Genomic DNA, 16623 nt, shown 5'->3' with positions numbered 1-16623 from the left:
AAGATACTTTGCTTTCCATGGCCACAGCTTTCTTATAATCCCCTTTCTGGGGAGGAAACTCAAGCTCAGAGATAACCTATTTGCAGCTCTGTAAGACTGCTGTAAATGCATAGCATTTAGGTCTGTGGGTCCTCAGAGCTATTTGGGGGCCTCTTGACATTGTCATAGCACAAAACATTAACAATAAATTACATGGAGTAGATAGCAGTAATTAATTAGATAGCAGTAATTAATTTAATGGCTGAACAAGTTGGCATTGCACCTATTAGATAAAAGTGTGTATTTATGAACCTGAATTGGAAATGTGTTTCCTTATCCAGCTAAGAAGCTGGATGCCTTGAAGTTCTTTCTATGCTTCAGATGAAAGATTTTGTCCTGGGTGTGGTTACTTTGTGTTCTCTTATGAGCATTTATTGCCATTTGTTGGGCATTTCTGAGGTTCTCTGCAGTTTGTAACAGCCCACATCATGGAAAATTAACATGCTTGCTCAGCATGCATAACCACAAAACCGTAGAACGAAAGAGGGAACCTGCCATTACAAAGCTTGAAGCTTGGAAGCACAGGCGGTTGCAGGTACCATCTAAGAGAGCCCAAAGAGAGTACGTGTCATCAAGGCAGGCAAAGGCCTCTGTTCATCTTGCCTCTGAGAAAGAAAAGAGAAGCTGTCTGACAGTAGCCACTTTAAAAGGGTCATTGGTACTTAAGTACTTTCCCCTCCCCTGTCTAGGAAACTACCCCTTCAAGAAGCCATGAGAAAGATTTTGTTTGAAGTTTTCTTTCTCTTTTTTACTTCAAATACTTTCATAGCCCACTCAGCCTCAAATAGACTGAGTGATCTTGCAACATGCTAGCAACACCATTGCTTCATGACAGACCCCCATTGCTTTACTTTTGTCACTCCAGATTTTGGTGGCTTGGAAAACCATGAAACCCAGAAACCCTCAAGCTGCGGTGAACACGAAATGCCTGAAGATCCAAATGCTGATATTGCTTGTGGGTCACTTGAGTGCTTCTCTGGCATGACTTTCAGTGGGCCTTGAGGATGCCCTGACATTTTCCACAAATCAGGTATAACAGCGAGGAGATGCATGCGCCTGCCATGAAAGCAGAGACCAGAGTGTATATTACCTAGAGTGAAGTAAATTAAAATAATAGCAGTAACAGTGTTTAAGAAGAAGCTATTATGATTCCCTATTCTGACTTGCACAACACAAAACAAAGGCTGTAATATAACAACCTCTGCACTGGGCTAATCTCTTACCTAATGCTTGTGGGAAGAGAAGCATTTAGGTGGAAGCCTGTCTAGATACCTTGCTAAGCCACATGTGTAACTCAAATCAGATCCACTGAAGAATTAGCTTAGATGTGAACAAGGAGCTATAGACCACACCATTTTTCATGAGCTTAATAAGGAAGCCACTGAACTGGGATTTATAAACTGCAAAACCAAATAGATGTTTTCTGGAATTAATGGCATTGAGATCTGCAACTTGTACAACCCAGACTGATAGTTTTAAGAGTAATAGCACCAGAAAAAACAGAGGATCATAGGTAGTAAAATGTCTAGGTAAATTTTAGTTTATATGCTTAACTAAATAGACCTTTGACGTTGTATGCCATGATGACGAGGGGAGAGAGATGAATACAGTTTAAATATAGAAGATAGAAAAATAAACACAAATTCAGAAAAAATCAGAATTTATTTGATGACATGCTGAGATGGCTAATTATCCAATATTCCATTATTTCCACTTTAATTTTACTGATGTCAAATTTCAGCTGCAAGCTACTGAGTTCTCCTTTTAGACAAAATACAGTATTTTTTCTTCTGTTAATTGTGAATAATGGTATTGCATGAAAACCTTTCTAGGGATACAAACTTCCCTGACAGTGACAGGGGAGACATTATGGTATTAAAAGAACAATCTTTCATTTTAAGATTGACGTAAATGATTTGCTAAAGTATCAGTGAAGAAACTGAGTAACTCTGAAATGTCCTTCAGAGGGGCAATAGAAATCAAACCTTATGGAAATCTTGCTAAGAAAGAAGAACATGCTCCTTTGGATTTAGATAGGGGAGGTAATCATGCTCCAGACTTGATTGGCCCAGGAGCTGGGGTGATGCTGCTGCAATGCTCCTCAGCAGGAGCCTGCTGTTCTTCCCCTGGCTGCAGAGGAAGAGCCCAGGTTCTCACCAATTAGTTGCCAGCCTTACATTCCTAAAGCTGCTGTGGTGTGAACCCTCCCTGTGCTCTGGCCCTGTGGTTGTTCAGGGCTAGCTTATGCTCTAGGAGAGCCCAGGCACACCCCGGAGAGCTTCAGTTCAGAGCTGGAGACAGGCTAGGAGGAGGCACTGGACAGAAACTAGAACTTCTGTGGACCTTCAGCTTTGAAGGTACTGAAATTATAGAGACTTTGCAATGTTGAGGTCTGGCTTAGATACAAGAAGCTGGTCGATGCTGCCATATACTGTCCACCATGACCTGTGGTCCTGTTCCTGTTTTCATTTCCTAGATACACCCCTACATCATTGAAGTTTTATCTATCTTCAGCAAGGCTTAAAAGAAAAGCATTTCCCAGAAGGAAAAAAAAAAAAAAGGTTGATATTGTAATTTGTCATTATTTGTATTCAGAAATAGAAAGGCTGGGACACTTCTTATTTCACACTTAATCTTCTAATTTAAAATATGTTTTCCCCATAAAATTCAAGACTCTTCCACCAGACCTATGCAAAGGGAGAGGGATGGAAAGGAAGATCTTAAAGAAAGAATCACTGAGAAGATAAAACTGAACCTAACTAAGGCTTTTCAGTGATGGCCAGTGATTCAAGCCCCACTGGATCAATTTAACAGAGCAAGTGTGCTAAATTCATAAACTGGAGTGAAAAAACAAACCAAACAAACCCCAACATAAAGAGGAGGATAATGGGGGAAAAAAGAAGATACTATTTAGGCTGTTGAGGAATATATTACGTGGATGCATAATGCAAAAATACAAGATTAATAAGTTAATTGTCACAAAACCAATGGCATCTGACTTAGGAGGAAGCACTCAGTAATCCATAGTCTTTCTCCTCCCAACAGACTGCAGAAGCTGGAGCTATATAGGGGTGATGTGGGCTTTACCTGCCTGTTCATCATTCGCAGCCTCTAGCTGGGCTCAGGTGCTAGCTCACTGCCGCAGTGCTGTCTGTGCATGACAAGAACTGTCTGAGAGAAAGGGGAATCGTGCTTTATATTTCCGGGTGGGTGAGCGATTTCTGTCCCTCGGGGTCTCTGCTCCCGAGTTGTCGCTCCCCACCTAGTGACCTGCAGCAGAATTACATGAGCTTTTTGTTTTCCTGGAGGAGGGTGCGAGACCCCTAGCTACTTAAACCCTGTCTTTTATTTAGGCACTCATTTTGCCCCTGTAAATACAGTAGGTGAATAGCTTATACACTGAATTAATTACTCTATGCAAAAACTTTATCAAGCATTAATTAGACCTGGAGAAATAGCCTAAAGAGACATCCTGTACGCTCCTGTTTATCCTCTGCTTTCACCACCTATTTCAATAAAACACAGCTTTCTTCTCTGCCAAGTGTAACACTGAATAGTTATAGTTCCTACTGAATGGGGCCCAACATTTTGCTATAATGGATCATAAAGTAGATATGGATCAAATTTCCAGCTTGACTGCGACTCATCCTTCACTTTTGTCAAAACAACTGCACAACAGAAAACGTATTTATTTAATTTGATTTAAAGACATGATTAACCAACAAATCTGAAGCACAATGACAAATGGGATTTTCAGATGCCTAACTACTACATTCATAAAAAATGGTGTTAATGAGCAGGACCGATGTTGCAGCTGTCTGACTGTGCAAGTCACTTATGAATAAATGGAAGTTGTGCTTGAAAGCCTGAACCTCCATTTGGCACTTGCTGCTTCATAAAATAGTTGGCATACCTTAGATAGCTGCTTTACGGCTTTCAAGGTATAATAAATATTATTTTTCAACCCATAAGTAACTTGTGGGCCTAGGATACCCTTGTAAGTCTTCTGACAGCTCACATAAGTCTTAGTTATGTTTTAATTAAGTTTAAACTCATCTTACTAGTTTGGTTTGGTTTAACAGATAGTTATTCCCTATTTATCTAAGAAGAGAATTTTTCATTACTTCCTTTCTCCCCTCTCACCCTGAATCTCAAGTCACATATCCAAGCAAAGCTAAAGACATTCTGAAGGAGGAAGGAGTTAACAATAAATCTACATATCAGAAATATGTGCTGGAAGAAGTATATGCTAATCCTTTTCTTTGCAAGGTGTGACAATGGATATTCCAGAAGGTAATCTGTATGGCTCAAGGGGTCATCAAGGCTCCATGAAGGCTGCATGTCTGCTAAGTACTCTTTCTTTTTTTGGCTAAGGGTGGCCTTTGGCACTTCATTGAGGCAATGCTCTATCTTCATTTGTGAGCTTTAACTACTTTATCTATATCCCAAGATCCATCAAAACCAATATTTTGGGATATGAACTGCCCTTAATGTTAAAAAGGGAAAGGGAAAAAGAAAGGGAAAATGAAAGGGTAAAAGAAAGGAAAAAGGAAAAGGAGACTTTAAAGACTTTCCAGGCAGCGTGCTTTATTTTCTGATATAATACAAAGAGAAAAGGATCCTTTCTGGGGTTAGAATTACATGTCTTGTACACAAAGTGACAATTTCTTTAATAGCGTGAAAACTAAATTCACACTTTGAAGATCCTTGTTATATATTTTTCTGCTCTGTGGTTTTCCAGACTTGGTAAATGAAATCAAGAAACATGAGGAATTAGCAAACCTAAGCCTACCAAAATATCTCTCACATGCTTAGGAAATGTGGGTTATAAACCTAGTCCTACTAATAGTAGCAGCAAAGCTATAAAATTGGCTTCAGCTACTTCAAGGACTAGGATTTTTCCTGCCTTATAGTAAAGGCATTTGAAATGAAATCTTTAGGATTTTAAATGTGTTGGAAAATGACCCCATTAAATAAAACGCAATTTAAATTTTGGAACCCTTAAACTAAGCCAAACTAGGCCTAACTTCTCTGCTCTTTCAAGGACAACTGTTTTTTATATGCTGTCAGTTCAGACTTGCCCATGTAGATCATTTTTTGACTGGTGTCAGTTTGACACCTGCACCACTAACAGGCAATATTTACAATTTAGAGACACATCAGCATGTCTAGATGTACGTTTGTTAAGTTACGTTAGGTTACCTTACATAACCTTACATTACCTTATGTTTTAAATAAACTCTGCTGATCTTCTGCGACTCTAAGCCAAGGTTTGCACGCAGCATCTATAAAGCTTGATCTCAGCATGCCAATGAATTAGGATTCAGTCATCAGATACAGCTTTTGCGACTAATTTGCCCCACTTGATTTTAGTTTTGAGATAAAGTTCTAAGCAACTAATTAGTTAAAAGGCAACATCAGCATCTGCATAGATTTGCAAAAATACTCAGGAGCACAATAGACATCTGTACTACTTAAGAGATCTGTAAGTTACACTTCAGCTGAAATGACAGCCTTGAAAATGATAGTATTTTATTAGGTGTCTAACTGAGGATACAAACTTATGCCCAAGTACTTAAAGAGATGGGCCTTGGAAGCCAGGTTATTTGTAGAAAAAAATTAAACATTAAAGAGGAAAAAAGTATGTGATTTTAAAATATAAGTAAAAACTATAAGCCAAAGATGACAGGGCTATAGGCGGCAGACTGATACTTCCTACTATCTGCATGCCAAGGAATTCAGGGGTTGGTATGGGCTCTGACAAAATATCCTTGATAAAACAGGAACAATATTCACTGACTTTCTATGGCAAACGTACTTTAGATACAATAATGTTACTTCTCCAAGTATCAGGACACTTTTAAAATGTTAATGATATGTCACAGTAGGTTTTGAATATTCAAATGTGTCCAATAAGTCACATAATAGACATTTTTCAAGGTCTATCTACTTTTTTTTACCACGGTTTATTTTGTAAGACTCAGAAAAATATATGCTCTTCTTTATGCAAAGATTTTTAAATCATAGAAATACAGCCAGCAGTTACGAAGTGAGGTAGACTGTCAAGGATATTGGTAGAAAGTGAACATGTTGTCCACACTCTATATATTGATGTCACTAAAAACCTGAAATGTTTTTATTTCTACTTCTAGAAGATCTTGAAAATAGGTAATATTTTAAAAGATTCCAAAACAGACACTGCATCAAAGAGGCTGGAATAGCATTTTGCAAAATATGGGACTGAATGATAGAAGGCATTTTGAATGTTTAAAAGAGTTGTTGTAGATATCAGAACAGGTAAAAATTTACTTAATATTTTAAAAGGTTGTCTGCCCTCACTTGATATAGGATGAAGCAACACTTAACATTTAATTGGAAAAAGCAGCCACTGTATGTTGGCAAAGGGAAAATTATAAATATTGGAGAATCTTGCCTAACTGGAAGATTAAGTGGAAACAGATGAAATACTTGGGCTTCTTGGAAGTTTCTGACATTTGAACAAACCTGGTCAGTCAGCAGAGTCAATAGGATAGGAGTATTACCAAGAGATTACCTGCTAGCTGCCACTATAGAGATGGAGAGCAGGTCTGCTGTGCAGAGTTCATCTGTGAAATCTCTACTTTCAAAACAAATTCAATAAGCATAGGCAGTGTAATTTCAGTTGGTAGTGCTTCTAAGTGAGTACCTGATTTATGTAATTGTACAAAAGTGGGAAATAGCCTAGGAGTCAAAAAAAAAATAATGAAGTTACTGCAAGATTGAAGTGCAATGCAAAATGTCAGTGACAACTGGAATGTGTTACTTCATTTTGTTTTCTACTTTGGTGACAAAAACATGTTAAAAGAAAAAAAATCTGTTCTAAAGAGAGGTGGCATCTAGTAATACTGTATGTATGCATTGATAGTTGGATGAAATACATTACTCATTGGGTACACTATATGAACAAAGAAATTGTAGTTCATCTAGTTTAATGTTCACATTAAATAAAATTATGGAGACTATATAAAAGTGCAAGCATGTTCAGTAATGATGACAAAGATCTTTTATCAGCTTGTCATATAAATTAAGAAGAGGCAGGTGAAACTGGTAGTTGTAAATGATAAACTACAGTCTTTTACAAAGTGATAGATACCATTTCTTCTGGCTAAATTAGAAATACTATCTGAATGTCCTAAGAAGGTGAGAATGATCATTTTCATCCCTTCATTCTCCTTTCATCGGCTTATGTAAAAATGGCGCAAGCCACTGCATTTAAAACTTCTGAGTTAATCAATATAGCCTACCAAGATTTCAGTCAAGTCTTAGTTCAACATTTCTCTTGCAAAGTGATGACTTTTCTGTTGAATTTCTGTCATAACAAGTAAGAGATCTTTAAAGGACTTCACATCCTGTCACTTTTCTATTTTTAGGAAAGATGAAATGTTCTTTTTCACCTTTTGGCACTTATACAGAATCATAGAATGGTTGAGGTTGGAAGGGGCTTCTGGAGGTCATCTTCTCCTGTCCAGCCCCCTGTCTTATTCTGGGCCATCTACAGCCATTTTCCCAGGATCATATCCAGATGTCTTGAATACATGTCTCCAAGGATGGAGACTCCACAAAGTCTCTGGGCAACCTGCTCCAGCACTGTGTCACCCTCACAGTGAAAGTCTTTCCTGATGTTCAGAGGGAACTTCCTGTGTTTCAGTGTGTGCCCATTGCCTCTTGTCCTGTTACGCACACCACTGGAAAGTACCTGACTCTTCAGTCTTACACTCTCACTTCCAGTATTTATATACCCCTGAGGCTTTTCTTCTCCTGGTTGAACAGTCTCAGCTCTCTCAGCCTTTCCTCAAAGGAGAGATGCTCCAGTCCACCGTGTTAGTGGCCCTTAGTTGTACTCTCTCCAGTAAGTCCATCTCTCTCAACTTTCTAGGAAGCCCAGGGCTGGCTAAGGGTTTTCATGGGCATGTGTTGCTAACCTTCTGTGGTGGGTTAGTCTGGGCCCACACAGCTGTTAACATATACTCCCCCTCCTCAGGGTCACAGGAGCAGAAAGCTTCTGAGATGAGATAAAGGCAAAGAGATCATTTACCAGATAACATTAGGGGCAAAACAGACTCAAGATGGAGAAAATTAATTTAATTAATTGTCAATTAATATAGATTTGGGTAGTGAGAAACAAAAAACCAAATATTTATACAATATCTTTCCTCCCCCCTTTTCCATGTTTAACTGTGCTCCTTCATTCTCAACTCCTCTCTCCTTTCCAAGTGGGGATGGGCTCGATCACCCATAACATCTCCTCTCTACCACTCCTTCCTCCCATTATCCTTCAGGATAATCTTGCTCCAGAATAGGTCCTCCACAGGCTGTAGTCCCTGTCAGTAAAATCTGCTTCTGTGCTTAAAGCACTTCCTCCTCTGATCTCATCGTTACCACTGCTGGTTTTCACTCTTGTTTTTCCTCTCCTCCTCTGCCTGTCCAGCACTTTTTGTCCTTTCTTGAATATATTTTCCCAGAGGCACCACTGGCTTGGCTGATGGGCTCAGCTTTGCCCTGAGGTGGGTCTGTTGGCTGGCATGGCTGTATCCTGCATGGGACAGCTGAGACCTCTTCCCAAAGTGGCCACCCCTACATCTCCCCATTGCCAGCACCTTGCCACAGACATGCAATATACCTTCAATGGTCTTGTGTAGCTGCCATGTCAAAGTTGTCATCTCCACTTTTCCACTTTCCTGTCTCATGGTTGGTGTGTAATGGGGATATTTCCTCGTGCTGATGTCCTGAGGTTGGGGCACCCAGCCAGTCATGGAAAGCTTCCTCTGAGCACTTGCTGGCTGCCATTCCTAGTCACTGAATTTAGGCACTTAAATACTTCCTGAGGGTTTGGCTCTGGATCATTTATGGGAACTTCACCCTTACTAAGAAATTACAAATTATACTCTCTAATGACTTTGGTTCACTCAGGCTTAGGGAGCTCTCCTTTTCATTTTAATAGGGGTTTGCTCAAGTAAAATGAGAAACCTCACTGTTTTGTTATGACCCTGTGCTTCTCTTCTTTCAAAATTTCCAGTGAAATGTCCTTATTAGTAACTCTAGCAAAAGGTTTTATTGTCTCTCTGTTGTTAAACTGAGAGGAGAAGTTTGAGAAGTATCATTCATTTACTTACCCATTTCCATTGCAGAGAATAGTGTAGACTTGGATGACTCAGACTAGTATTAAGTTAAACATCTTTGATCTTCATTGTTTCAGGTTTCTTTATTTCTTGCAATTAAAAAAATAGAAAGCCAGACAGAACCAATCAGAGAAATGCATCCATTTCTGAGTCTGATGGTCAAAGGATTTGAGAATAAAGTGAAAATGTAACCAGAATTTCTTGAAATGACATAGACTTCCAAATAAAAAACATTGGGATAATTCCCACTCTGGATCAAAAGCCAAGGCAAACTTGTTTTTCAGTGAATCCCACTGTGATATTATGACTTCTCTCTATAGAAATGAAATATATAGCAAAGAATGATTTTGTAGCAGCTCTACTATATATAACCTTTTTTTTTTTCTTCATTCCTTTGATTGATTCTACAGCACTGAGGGTAAGAGACATGATTCAGAAATCCTTAAATTCCAAGTGTTGGAGGGGTTATTCCTGTTGCATGAACACAATTACTGCAGAACTCACAGTGTGGAAGTGAAACATAAGGAGCTGCCAGTGGTAAAGACCCAGAAGTACACACTGATAAAAGCATCCTATAGTCTAGGGCACTGCAGTGTCAAAGAGAAGAATCAAGGACTCTGAATTAGGTGCCTGTAGCCTTGTGATTACGGCAGGCTTCTAGAGCACAGCAAGCATGGAGTTCAATCTCTTGTATTTGGTGGGGAAATTTAACCCAGGCCTCCCACCTGCTGAGAGAGCATTTTAGATAAAACCAAGTTTTTCTATGCTGAGTTCTTTAAACTGGCTTCCAGATAGACAGAAGCATCTGCATGACACCTCAAGAGAGATGTCAAAAGTCTAGGGAAAAGAGACTGAAGGGAGGCTATGAAGTCTGCTTTCCATTAAGGTGGGGTTTTGGGTTGTTTGTTTGTTTTTGTTTTTTTTTATGCTTATTTCTAGGTGTTTGCCTGCTCAATCTTGGTTTTTAAAGACTGTTGTTGTAATACAACTGCCTCTTCCATTGCATTGCATTAGCATCTATGGCTCTGGCATCTATATGAGTAACAAAAAGGGAGAGGACAGTGGTGGAAGGAGAAGGAGCAGGTAAAAGCAGGTATCTAAAAGCTGTTTGATGCAATTCTGACATTTGCATCCACATCCTCTTTGCTAAATCTAGCTAGCTCCATTCTTCCAAAATTGGAATAGAACCTCAGCCATATGTTTGAAAAGTGGTCAAAGAAAGGGATCTGAACGATCCCTAGGAGACTGCTATCACCACATAAGCTGTACTTCGTTAACAGAGGAGGGATCTCTCAATCTCCCTCTTGTTGGCTCTGTCCCATGTTTCATAAGGACTCACCACACTGAGAACAGCTAGTTAAACAAGTGATGACTCCCTCACCCAGCAACTGCAGCAGGGGAACTGTTTCCTTGTTTCCTATGGGACGCTCCCAAAATCACACTGTTGTTTTATCCAGTTAGTGTTTCATGTAAAATGCACACAAAGTCCATGTTCAGGAAGTAGATTTTGGACTATTTAAAAGTAGAGTCACTATTTAAAAAACATTGTTTTCAGTTTTGCTTTCCCCACTCCTCTTATTATTCCATGAAACATGGCCTTTTTTTTCATAGAAGGAAATAAATACTTCCCTCCCACACTCCTTTCTCTTCCATCCTGTAAATAGCTTTTCTGCTTAGGCACTTTCATGGGAAATATGGTTAAAGCACCACTGAATTTTGGAGAGAAATATCCCAAGGATTACTTCACAGCCTGAAGAAGTGATGCTGCCACCTCCTCCAGCGACTGCTGATGCACAGAGCTGTGCCTATGTGTTTGTGTGGCAAGGTTTGGTATCAGGGGGCTACAGGGGTGGCTCCTGTGAGAAGCTGATAGAAGCTCCCCATGTCAGACAGAGACAATGTCAGCTGGCTCCAAGATGGACCCTGTCCTTAACTCAGTCCACAAGCCTTTAATTATATTTTCTCTCCCCTTTCTAGCTGACGAGGGGAGTGAAAGCACAGCCTTAGTGGGCATTTGGTGTCCAGCTAGGGTCAAGCCACCACAGCCTATCAAAGCACCCTAAGAGAAAGTAGTATGGGGAACACTTTGTGGGCTCCTGCATAAAACCCTGACAAGCCCAAAGACACTTCAGATTATCTATCTGAAGGTAAAGATGAAGAGTCAAAAAGAGGCAAGTCAGGGATAATAACATTAAAAATACAGGTGTCCACAGGCACTCAAAAGATAGTTGGCAGATTTTGTGATGATTTTGAGTACTGAAGTTTTGGATTTAGGCATATAGACTCCACCTGGACAAAGGGCACTAATTATGCAAACCATGTAGCTGACATTTGCCTTGGGGGTAAGTGCAGAGAAAAGCGTAAGAAAAAGGAAGCCTGAAATAAAGCTAACTACCTGCTTTGAACATTAAGATGAAGGAAATGCAAGCTTCACTGAGCTTTTTTATTTTTCTTAAAAATTTCATTCTATTATCTCTTTCAAAATGTAGCAGTGAAAATAGTAAATGTAGGAGGAAAAAAAAAAGAAAAGAGTCTAAATGAGAAGGGCCCAGTTACTGATGTCTACAACTTTTAGATCTGCGTATATAAAAGGTAGGTAGGTGCACAAATGGACTGAATTAAATGCATTTGTAGAGCTATAAATACAGATGCATTTGTCAGAATTTGCACTTTTTAATTTCCTAACTATGAAGCTGTTACTTTTGATTGTTGCCTGTTTAGCTAAGATGTGGGATTGTTTTCTCTATGTATTGTATTACCTGTTGACCACCATTATCATGAAGCTCTGACTGGCTAACGATTCTATGGAATATTATAAAGGAAATGTGATAAAGAATGTAGGTCAATGTAAGAAGCACAGATACCCCAGCAGCTCAGTAGCAGTATGTTCATTTAGTCTCTGGGTTATATGTTCCCCACTTCTTCAAATTAAAAGGAATAATTACCAAAGATATATTTCTGCCTCAGTCATGCCTCAGCCACAACTAAAACTGGACAGGCTGAGAAAGTAGCAGCTGTTCAGCCTGGAGAAGAAAAGGCTTGGAGACCCCATAGCAGCCTTCCAGTGTCTGAAAGGGGCCTATAAGGATGCTGGAGAAGGGGTCATAATCAGGAGCTGTAGCAGTAGGACAAGGGGTAGTAGGTTTAAACTAAAACAGGGGAAGTTTAGGTTAGATATAAGGAAGTTCTTTATCATGAGGGTGGTGAGGCATTCGAACAGGCTGCCCAGGGAAGTGACAAATGCTTCATCCCTGGTACTCACAGTATCACAGTATCACAGTATGCTGGAGATTGGAAGGGACCTCAAAAGATCATCTAGTCCAATCCCCCTGCCAGAGCAGGAACACCTAGATAACGTTACACAGGAATGTGTCCAGGCGGGCTTTGAATGTCTCCAGGGAAGGAGACTCCACAACCTCCCTGGGCAGCCTGTTCCAGTGTTCCGTCACCCTCACTGAGAAGAAGTTCCTTCTCAAGTTTAAGTGGAACCTCTTGTGTTCCAGTTTGCACCCATTACCCCTTGTCCTATCATTGTTTGCCACTGAGTAGAGCCTGGCTCCATCCTCGTGACACTCCCCCTTTATATATTTATAGACACTTATAAGGTCACCCCTCAGTCTCCTCTTCTCTAAACTATAAAGACCCAGCTCCCTCAGTCTTTCCTCATAAGGGAGATGCTCCACTCCCTTAATCATCTTGGTTGCCCTGCGCTGGACTCTCTCCAGCAGCTCCCTGTCCTTCTTGAACTGAGGGGCCCAGAACTGGACACAATATTCCAGATGGGGTCTCACCAGGGCAGAGTAGAGGGGAAGGAGGACCTCTCTCGACCTACTAACCACCGCCCTTCTAATACATCCCAGGATGCCATTGGCCTTCTTAGCCACAAGGGCACAGTGTTGGCTCATGGTCATCCTGTCGTCCACTAGGACCCCCAGGTCCCTCTCCCCTACACTGCTCTCTAGCAGGTCGTTCCCCAACCTATACTGGAACCTGGGGTTGTTCCTGCCCAGATGCAGGACTCTACACTTTCCCTTGTTATATTTCATCCCGTTATTCCCTGCCCAACTCTCCAGCCTGTCCAGGTCTCGCTGGATGGCAGCACAGCCTTCTGGCGTGTCAGCCACTCCTCCCAGCTTAGTGTCATCAGCAAACTTGCTGATAGTACACTCAATTCCCTCATCTAAATCATTGATGAATATATTAAATAATACCGGTCCCAGTACTGACCCTTGAGGCACTCCACTAGTTACAGGCCTCCAACTAGACTCAGCCCCATAGACTACAACTCTCTGGCTTCTCTCCTTCAGCCAGTTCGCAGTCCACCTCACTACCTGGTCATCCAGTCCACACTTCCTCAATTTAGCCGTGAGGATGCTGTGGGAGACTGTGTCAAAGGCTTTGCTGAAGTCAAGGTAGACCACATCCACCGCTCTGCCATCATCCATCCACCGTGTTATTTCCTCATAAAAGGCTAAGAGATTGGTCAAACATGATTTCCCCCTGGTGAAGCCATGTTGACTGCCCCTCATAACCCTCTTATCCTTGATATGCTTTAAGATGGCACCAAGGACAAGGTGTTCCATCACTTTCCCAGGGATGGAGGTGAGGCTGACCGGTCTATAGTTACCCGGGTCCTCCTTCTTGCCCTTTTTGAAGACCGGAGTGACATTTGCCTTCCTCCAGTCCTCAGGCACCTCTCCCGTTTCCCAGGACTTGGTAAAGATGATGGCGAGTGGTCTAGCAATGACTTCCGCCAGTTCCCTCAGCACCCGCGGGTGCATCCCATCTGGACCCATGGATTTATGGACGTCCAGATTGCTCAACTGATCTCTAACCCATTCCTCATCGACTAAGGCAAGTCGCTCCGTCGACCTGACTTCATCTAAGGTCTCAGGGGTATAGGGCTCTTCAGGACTGCCTGCAGCAGAGTAGACAGAGACAAAGAAGGCATTCAGTAACTCTGCCATCTCTGCATCTTCTGTCACCAGGGCACCCATCCCGTTCATCAGTGGGCCTACATTGCCTCTGGTGTTAGTTTTGTCTGCCATGTACTTGAAAAAGCTCTTTTTGCTGTCCTTGACCCTTCTTGCCAGGTTTAATTCTAAGGAAGCCTTAGTCCTCCTAGCTGCCTTCCTACATCCCCTAGCAGCAGCCTTATATTCCTCCCAAGTGGCCAGCCCCTCCTTCCATGACCTGTAAACTCTCCTCTTCCACTTGAGCATACCCAGCAATTCCCTATTTAGCCACACAGGTCTCTTGGCCCTCTTCCTTGACTTCCTACGTGTCGGGATGCTCCGATCTTGAGCACGGAAAAAGCAGTCCTTGAATGTCAACCAACTATCTTGGGCCCCTTTTCCTTCAAGCAGCCTTGCCCATGGGATTTCCCCTAGCAATTGCTTGAAAAGGCCAAAGTTTGCCCTGCTAAAGTCCAGGGTTGCAATTCTACTTGGTATTCTACTAGTCCTACCACACAAGATCCTGAACTTCACCATCTCGTGGTCGCTGCAACCAAGGCAGCCCTCTACCCTTACTGCTTCAACCAGACCCTCCTTGTTAGTGAGGATGAGATCCAGCAGCGCTCCTCTCCTGGTCGGCTCATCCACCATTTGCAGGAGGAAGTTATCATCCACACACTGGAGGAACCTCCTGGACTGCGGCTGGGTTGCCGAGTGGTCCTTCCAGCAAACATCAGGGAAGTTAAAATCCCCCACGACGACCACGGCCTGTGACTGTGAGGCCTCTCTCAGCTGCCTGTAGAAGGCCTCGTCAACTTCCTCACCCTGATCTGGTGGTCTGTAACAGACACCTACAACAGTATCCCCCCTGCCAGCCTGCCCCTTAATTCTCACCCACAGACTCTCAACTCGCTCATCATCTGTCCCCAGACAGAACTCGGTGCATTGTAGTTCCTCCCGCACATAAAGAGCAACCCCACCACCCCTCCTGGCTGGCCTGTCTTTCCTAAAAAGGACATAGCCCTCCATGACTATATTCCAGTCATGTGAGCTGTCCCACCAAGTCTCTGTAATTGCCACCAGATCATAGTCTCCTGACTTAACACAGGTTTCCAACTCCTCCTGTTTATTTCCCATGCTGCGCGCATTGGTGTACAGACATTTCAGGGAGCGAGCTGAGCACACCGATTTCACCCTAGGATTATAGGAGGCCTCCCAGTCTTCATTAATTCTGGAGCGCTGCCCCACTGGGGCAAGCCCAGCAACAACCCCATCCCCCTTCGAATCTAGTTTAAAGCTCTCCAAATGAGCCCTGCTAATTCGTGCCCCAGTATCCTTTTGCCTCTGTGAGACAAACCTTTCTCACTTGACATTGTCCAGACTGGTGCCCTATAAAACCAGCCATTATCAAAGAATCCAAAGCCCTGCCTGTAGCACCAGTCTCGTAGCCAATTGTTCATGAACTGAATCTTCCCATTCCTTCCCACATCATCAGTGGAAGATGGAAGGAGTGCGGAGAAGATCACTTGAGCCCCAGACTCTTTCACCATCCTCCCCAAGGCCCTGTAGTCTTTCTTCATCCCCCTCAGACTGCGGGAAGCAGCTTCCTCCCCACCTGTCTGGAAGACCAGCAGCGGGTAGTAGTCTGTCGGGTGCACCAGGCTGGGGAGCGCCCTGGTGATATCCCTGATCCGGGCTCCAGGCAGACTACACACTTCCCTGTGATGAGGGTCAACTCTGCATATCGGGCCCTCTGTTCCTCTCAGAAGGGAATCCCCTACTACAATGACCCTTCTTTCTTTCTTAACAGAGGCAGTCCTGAGGTGCAAAGTCGACCCCCTTTTCCTATGTGGCCTTGTGGGCTGGCCTTGCCCCACATTCTCACTTACCTCTCCTTCAAGATCCAGGGCCTCGAACCTATTACGGACGGACACCTGGGGAAGCAGGGCAGGAAGGGGGGAGGGTTTCCCCCGACGTCGAACCGGAACTCGCTTCCAACCCTCGTCGTCTTTTTGGTCCCCTACCTCTGCGCTACAGCTACAGGGCAGGGGCTGTCTCGGGCCATCCCCCTCTGCCTGAGAGGGCAGGGGGTCCTTCCCCTTTTGGGGGGTATCTCCCTGGAACCGTTCCGACCGGCACGCCAGGGAGTTACTCCACCAGTCGATCTCCCTTTCACACTCCCTGATGGTCCTCAGCGTCTCGACCTCCTCCTTAAGTCTTGCCACCAGGCTAAGCAGATCTTCTACCTGCTCACACCTCACGCAGGTGGAATGCTGTCCTCCCTCCCCCGGCAGCATCAGGCTCTGGCACTCCCTGCACCCAGAGACCTGAACAGCCACGGTTTGGGACGGGGTCTCCGTCTGAGTTGCTGTAGTCGTCTTACTGCAAGCTCTCTTTCTGGAGACAACCATATTGGTCTGCAGTCTGGGACACCAGCAACACGACCGGCTTGTTCCTCCCTGCACCCGGTG

The sequence above is a fragment of the Pezoporus occidentalis genome, unplaced genomic scaffold (assembly GCF_034315485.1).
Source record: "Pezoporus occidentalis ecotype Australia unplaced genomic scaffold, CSIRO_AGI_Poc_V1 ctg34, whole genome shotgun sequence".
NCBI classification, from domain to species: Eukaryota; Metazoa; Chordata; class Aves; order Psittaciformes; family Psittacidae; genus Pezoporus; species Pezoporus occidentalis.
This window is presented reverse-complemented; position numbering follows the sequence as displayed.